The sequence below is a fragment of the Callorhinus ursinus genome, unplaced genomic scaffold (genome assembly GCF_003265705.2).
Source record: "Callorhinus ursinus isolate GAN/ISIS: 27379988/994484 unplaced genomic scaffold, GSC_fseal_2.0 scaffold22, whole genome shotgun sequence".
In the NCBI taxonomy this organism is placed as follows: domain Eukaryota; kingdom Metazoa; phylum Chordata; class Mammalia; order Carnivora; family Otariidae; genus Callorhinus; species Callorhinus ursinus.
The window spans coordinates 11742495-11750027 of record NW_027397084.1 but is presented as its reverse complement, the minus strand read 5'-3'; the positions used below and the strand labels follow the sequence as shown (position 1 = coordinate 11750027).

The 7533-nt window shown below is 41.5% G+C and overlaps 1 long non-coding RNA gene across 3 annotated transcripts in view; it reads right to left on the bottom strand.

Annotated features, from left to right (window-relative positions):
* The window catches only part of LOC141374808 (uncharacterized), a 41677-nt gene extending 34731 nt beyond the window's left edge, over positions 1-6946 (bottom strand). For all 3 annotated transcript variants that reach the window (XR_012381936.1, XR_012381937.1, XR_012381938.1), the window contains exons 1-2: positions 6783-6946; positions 5605-5678 (exon numbers count right to left, since the gene is read on the bottom strand). This is a non-coding gene — a long non-coding RNA (uncharacterized lncRNA). The remainder of the gene's footprint in view (positions 1-5604; positions 5679-6782) is intronic.
* Between the last annotated feature and the right edge of the window lie 587 nt (positions 6947-7533).

Genomic DNA, 7533 nt, shown 5'->3' with positions numbered 1-7533 from the left:
CGCAATCTCATGATCTGAGCCAAAACCAAGAGCTGGTTGCTTAACCAGCTAAGCTACCCAGATGCCCAGTCACTACCTTATTTTTATAAAATTCTTAGAGCTGCTGATTTAGCTCATCCAATATATGGAGAAAGTTATGGACTGTATTCTGTTCCCCCAGAATCTGTATATAAAAGCCTTAAACCTCAGTATCTCAGAATGAGACTGTATCTGGAGATAGGTCCTTTAAAGAGGTGGGTAAGTTAAAAATGAGGTTGTTTGGATGGGCTTTAATCCAATCTGATTGGATTTGGGATCTGTCTTTATACAAGGCAATCTGGACATACACAGAGTCACCAGAGATCCACACACATAGAGAAAGGACCAAGGAGGACACAGTGAGAAGGTGATCATGTGTAAGCCAAAGACAGTGGCCTCAGAAGAAACTAAAGCTTCTGACACCTTGAACTTGGACTCATAGCATGGCCGACTACGAACCATACCACTGCCTGGCATCATGGGGCAGTATCGTACTGCATATCGTTAGCCAGGAAAAGGTCAAAATTCAAAACTGGAAATACAGTTTCTATTAAATGCATATCACTTTTGCACCTAATAACGTCAAAAAATCATTACGTTGAATCATCGTTAAGTCTGGAACAGTCTGTACTATCTAGGAAATGAGAATATTCGAAGATGGGCTGGAAGACTTTATGCTTAATGGTATTCCACGAATAGAAATACACAGGGAAAGACACATGGCATGTTTGCCTTGACTAAAGAAGGCTTTGACACTTGAGTACAATGCACCATAGTAAGATTCAGAGCCAAGTACTCGTATGACATTAAAATAGACAATGAAAAGGAAGAAATGAAGACACACTAAGAAATGAAGACACACTAATACTGACATCTTGACCCAGGTGTGTGCTCGGTTGACTCCAATTCTATGAGACACTCAGAATTTAGAGGAGGCAGTGTGTCTAGTCCAAAAGTCACATTTTATAAAGTGGAAACTGAAGCCCGGAGAAATTAAGTGACTATCCAAGGTCACACAGCCAGTGGCAGAAATAGGCCTTGACCTAAGTCCCTAAATACCCAGTCTTCACTTCACGGGACCAAAAATGGGACAGTGAAGTCGATAATGTGATAATCGTGTGTTATAAAAAGCAGATAACAACAGTGTTCTCTGATACTAGCTTGACTCCAGTAATGAAAACATTTAGGGTCAAATGAAGAAGCAAAGACAGTTTAATAAATGACAATAATCTGAGTATATTTTAATGTGGAAAGAAAATAGCTTTTATTTAGTATTTGCTCTCATCTGTGAATGGCAGGCTATCTCTGAGAACGGCAATAAGATAAAATTCCTTCCTATATAGCAATAAACTAATTATAGGTCCTTTTTGGCATCACACAGTAGTACCTTTGGAAGTATTAACAGAGAAGACAGTGCAGTGAGGGGAAAATTTTGAGTGGTGCCAGGGGCTGGGTAGGGGGAGAGAAAATCGTAGCTGGCCTCACCTATTGGGCTCTAAAAATGTTCAAAGATCCATCTAGTATGAGTGGTGCTTAAAATGAGACATAGGCGGGCAGGCCAAACCACCCAGACCAAGGGATCGGAGTTGGCATAAACTTCTGGAAAGGTGGGACCCTGACGGAGCCCCGATCAGGCTGATCGAGCTTAATGGTCCTGTTGTCTAGATAGGTTCAAAGATAAGAGAGATGTCTCTCTCTAGAGACAGCAGCTCAATCTAAAACACCCACTGCCTGGGGCGCCTGGGTGGCTCAGTTGTTAAGGGTCTGTCTTCGGCTTGGGTCATGATCCCAGGGTCCTGGGATCGAGCCCCACATCAGGCTCCCTCCTTGGCAAGAGGCCTGCTTCTCCCTCTCCCACTCTCCCTGCTTGTATTCCCTCCATCGCTGTGCCTCTGTCAAATAAATAAATAAAATCTTTCAAAAAGTAAATAAAAAATAAATAAAACACTCACTGCCTGTCATCATGAGTCTACACATCCATATAAATGATTTTCTACAAAGGCAAAGATTCGTTTATGTGGTAATGGATGTGAGATTCGAAAACAGAAATAGTGATTTATATTTAATAATTTAAATGTATTTAGTGCTTTACACTTTACTTCTGTTTTATAAAGAGAATGCAGAACTCAGAAATGTGAAGTGGTTATGTGGCATGGTGAGCACCCAAGACAAACGAGTCTCTTTAAGGTAGGGTCTGAAGCAGGTGCTGTCAGACATTATGGTGAGCGCGGCTGCATACGGTTCTATAAGCATGTCTCCTGGTGCCCCTCCGAAAGGGCCTCAGACAATCAGTTGCTCTATCCAGTGGGACCCTTTGACAAATCTTATGAAATGTGTCTCAGAAACTTCCATGGAGGCTTCCGGAGGGGGCAGAGCATTTATTCTCTGGCCCTTCTCCCCCATTGGTCAAGGGTTGCCTCATGGGTCATTATTAACTGCCCCCTCCCGTCCCTTCCTGTCCCTTCTTCCTCACCCCCAGCCCCACTTTAATCTTGCACATGTATGAGTGCCAAGAAGGTTCCTATGAGCATCCCCATGAAGGGAATCGCAAAAGCCCCCAAACAGGAAGTGAGAGGACTGGGGAGTTAGGTGAGACATTATTCAGGGGCACCTGCATGAAAGTGGTTGATGCCCACACGGAGCTGGTCATTGCAGCTGTGGCTGGAATAGAAGGGGGGTCTGAGAGGAGGTGAAGTGATGCACGGTAAGCGTCCACTACCCAAGGGCATTTAGTCAAGGGGATCAGAGGGACTGACATCCGTCCTGTGCTCTGCTGTCCACATCATGTTCGCTAGTGCTGCCTACAGGGGCTTGGAAGAGGCGGCTTGCTTCTCCTTTTTATACAAAGATGCCATACAGGGTAGCAAAGGCCCTAGTTTTCCTCACCAGGGGCCGCATATCAGACTAGAATCTTAATTCTCACGTTCAAACGTCTAAAACAAGCAAGAAAAAGAAATAAAAGGCACCCAAATTGGAAAATAAAAAGTGAAATGATCTCTGGTCAAAGATGGCATGATCTTATATGTGGAACACTCTAAACACTACACATACATGTACAAACATACATGAGCCTATTACAACTGCTAAAAGAAATTAGCAAAGTTGCAGGATAAAAAGATCAACACACAAAAATCAGTTGCATTTCTATACACTCCCAATGACCAATCTGAAAAGAAAATTATGAAAATAATCCCATTTACTATTCATCAGAAAGAACAGAATACCTAGAAATAAACTTAACCAAGGAGGTAAAAAACTGGTACACTGAGAACTACGAAACATTGCCTGAAAAAAAATCAAAGGAGATACCAAAAAAATTAAAAAAAAAGTAAAGATGTCCCTTGCTCATGGATTGGAAGACTTAATATTGTTAAAATATCCATACTACCCAAGGTGATCTACAGATTCAATGCAATCCCTATCAAAACCCCAAAGGCATTTTTTTGCAGAAAAAGAAAAGGAAATCCTAAAATTCAGATGGAATCTTAAGGGACTCAGAGTAGCCAAAACAATTTTAAAACAGAACAAAGATGGAACCCTCATACTTCCTGATTTCAAGGCCTACTACAAAGCAAGAGTCATGAAGATGGTGTGGCACTGGTGTAAAGACACACAGATAGAGCAATAGAGCAGAATAAGAAGCTCAGAAGTGACACCTTGCATATATATAATAATTTTCAATAAGACTACACAATGGGAAAAGAGTAGTTTCTTCAACAAATGATGTTGAGGAAACAGGACATCCACAACCACACACACACACTCAAAATGAAGTTGAACCCTTACTTTACAAGGGATGCAAAAATTAACTCAAAATGACTCACAAATTGCTAATGCCACTCCATCGTTTAGCTTCCTGCTTCTTGCTATGGGGTCCTTAATGGTGATTTCAAGGAGTTAGCTTTGCTTCTTAGCTAGTTCACAGAAGTTCTTTGAAGACTGAGGTTTTATCAGCTGACTATGATAAAGGGCTTTGCCCATCATGGGCTGCAAAATTCCCAGACAGCTGTGGAGAGCTGAGCTCTGTTGCTGCATCTGTGGGATATAGAGTCATGGTGCCCTTTCTGCAAATCATTTTGTATGCCGTGACTAAGTGTGTGTGTGGCGTTAAACCTGTTTTAGTTGTTAAGAATCACTTCCTACTTGGAGTGAAAGCTAGAAATAAATTCTCTGTTGACTGTGTTACTATTAAACATTCTCCTCTTCTTGCTTCCCACCCTCTTGCCAACAGTTGCTTGGGAGCTGGCACAAAACTAGTTCCTCATCCAATGTTCTGTGAGTTGCCACAAGTTGTCCAAAGTGATACAGACAGCATTAGTTGAGAGGAGAGCTAGAATCTAGATTTTTCTGATTGTACCTGGGATGTTCTTTCAACTATATTTTCTGACGATAGTTATTGGTTAGCAATTCCAATTTTCCAAGAGTTTTATGTTTAAAAGATTCTTTGCTTGAAATTATTTGCAAATCCTAATGGTGAAAAAACTAACCAAAATCATGACTCTCCTTAACACAGTTTTGTAAATGTAGAAAAGGAGAGGACAATTAACACGTACTGAGCATCCACTCTTCGGTAGGACTGTACATACTTTATCTCATTTAATCCTCACGACACCTGAGGGCATTCGTTATTAGGTAGGAAGTGTTGTCTATACAGAGCAGGAGACAAAGGCTAAAAGAAGTAATTCAAGTATACTTATTCGTATCATGCCCTGGTTCCATCTCTCATTGGTTAAAGATTGCCCCCTGGAATGTTATTCTCTGTACTTCCAGTTTGTGCATCTGTTGCCATGTCTCAGTGAGTTCCTGAAGACCAGAAAAGGAACAGGCCAGTGAGAGATGGCCCAGTACAGCTGAGGCCAGGCACAGCCCGGTTACACCTACACATCCGGTTGCTGATGCCAGATGATGCACAAGAGGTGTCCCATACACCCACCAACTACAAACACATATCCATCTAGTCCATAATCTTCTTAATTCTAGCCCACATGTTGCTCTTGAATCATGCTCCTGTGTTCTATGGGCCTACTGATCACCACATGGTACCTAATAAATGTTTTGAAATATACAAAGAAGAATCTTTGGAGAAGATATTGCCATAACCCATCTTTTTTCTCAGTCCAAAATATTAGTGATATCCACAAAGGGAGATTTTCAAAAGTGGTCCTCATGACTGTAATCATCTTTTTGAGGAAAAAAAAAAAAAGCAAACTTGTAAACAATGAAGAGTCACCAAACAGTTGGAAGTATGATTTTTACTTTACAAAATTATAATTTTACAGTATACAGCAGACAGTTTGGGGGTGAAAAATGCCAAACGAATATGGAGATGAAAGATTCCTGCAGACTGGAAAAGTATCATTCAAGAATATGCAAGAAATTAGAAAACAAGCATTTGAGTTTTAACATAGGCAATTCAAAGCTAAAATGATGAAGAGGGGAAAAAAGTGATTGGTGCTATTTATAGAATTACTATTTGCTATAAAGTAGATATGGAGCTGTAGAAAAGAAATGACAAACTCATTAAGCTGTAGAAATTACTATAGATATGGCTGGATGATATTTTTAAATAAACAAGTTTGCACCCACATTTTTATGCCCCTCGGCCCTTCCAGATTTAGTCACCAGAGCATTTTTCTTTTCAGCTCCAGGGCAGGAAGGTACTGTGTGGCAAAATGAAAGTAACAGTGGAGTCAAGTGTTTGACATTTCAGTTTTTTTCCAAAGGCTGGGCCTTGGCTGACACAGAGACGCAGATCATTCGGTAACAAGCATTCTCTGAATTGGAGAGAGAAAACTAAAGAGACCGGGATTTGTTCAAGAACTGTTGAGAGGGTAGATCCGACAGGATTTGTTAATTAATTGAGGAAGACATCAAGGGTGTGGTTCCTGAGCTCCTGTCTTAGTAACCATATAGCTGGCAGTGCTCTGTCACGGTAGTTGGGACTTTACAAGGAGCTGGGGGCAGGGGAAACCAAGAGCAGGAGGGGCAGAAGGACTCAGTCTTCAGTTTTAGACAGGTTGAGACTGAGGGGCCTGGGAGACATCAACAAGGAGCTGCTCAGTAGATGGCTTGATTTCGGATGCTCAGGAAAGAGATTTTACCTGGAGACATCATGTTGGAAGAGGTTAATACATAGACGATAGGAAGCTCTGTCCCTGATGAGCTCTCCCAGGATGCGTGTGTGGATAAGAAGAGGGTTGCTGGAGTGGTGGGGGGTGGGAGGGACGGGGTGGCTGGGTGATAGACACTGGGGAGGGTATGTGCTATGGTGAGCGCTGTGAACTGTGAACAGTCTTCCTGTTGAATCTCACACCTGTACCTCTGAAACACACAATACATTATATGTTAGGAAAGAAGAAGAAGAAGAAGATGGTAGGAAGGGAAAAATGAAGGGGGGAAATTAGAGGGGGAGACTATGGAGTCTGAGAAACAAACTGAGGGTTTTAGAGGGGAAGGGGTGGGGGGATGGGTTAGCCCGGTGATGGGTATTAAGAGCACTGGGTGTTATTAGCAAACAATGGATCATGGAACACTACATCAAAAACTAATGATGTAATGTATGATGACTAACATAACATAATAAAATAAAATTTTAAAAATTTTAAAAAATTAAAATAAGAAGAGAAGGTGACGCAGGACATAACCTGAAGAAGGAACACCAATGGTTAAAGATGGCGAGATACAAAAGAGCCCTCAGAAAAGATTGCGCAGTGTTCAGAGCCAAAAGCAGAAAACCAGAAAACAAAGCCCCAGTAGGAACGTACCTCATGGAGGGATTGGTCAGCAGTGTCGTCTACTGCTGAGAGGCTGAGGGAGAAACTGAAGAGTGTCCATTGGATTTAGCAACAAGGAGTTCTTTGTGACCTCAGCGAGAAGCACTCGGTTGGCATGGTGGAATGGACACCCGATTACAGTGGCTGGAGGCATAGCAGGTGACAAAAGCATTACAGAGACAAGTGCTGCCTCCGCTGGGCTTGCAGCCAAGCCCTGGAACATTCACTTCCTAGAATGTATCCCTCAGAGCCATTGCACAGAGGGAAACGAGTGGTGGGCGGGAATAACTCACCATGGTAATTTTTATATTTAAAACATAGCCTGTTGTTGAACTGAAAGGCAATAAATACTAATCGTTCACTAAGCAAACATTGACTCACAGTGTTGTTAGAGCCAGAACAAAAGCCAGGACAATCAGCTATTCTTCTATTCATCTACTAGCTAGAAATCTTAACCCTAACCAATTTCAGTTTCAGATCTTGTACTAGAGATAATTAAAAAAAATAATAAAATGAAAATAAAGACCTCTCCCAATTCCCAAGCACATCAAGTTGTATACATTAACTATCTGCAGCTTCTTGTCTGTCAATCACAGAGTTTAACGGACAGGCAGTCTTGAGAAATGTTACAGTATACCACCCTATTTTTACTCTCTGACTGTATCCTAACCCTGTGCTTGCATCAGGTTAAACTGCATTTTTTTAAGTCTTAAGAGATTAACAAATACCATTCTTTTATCAG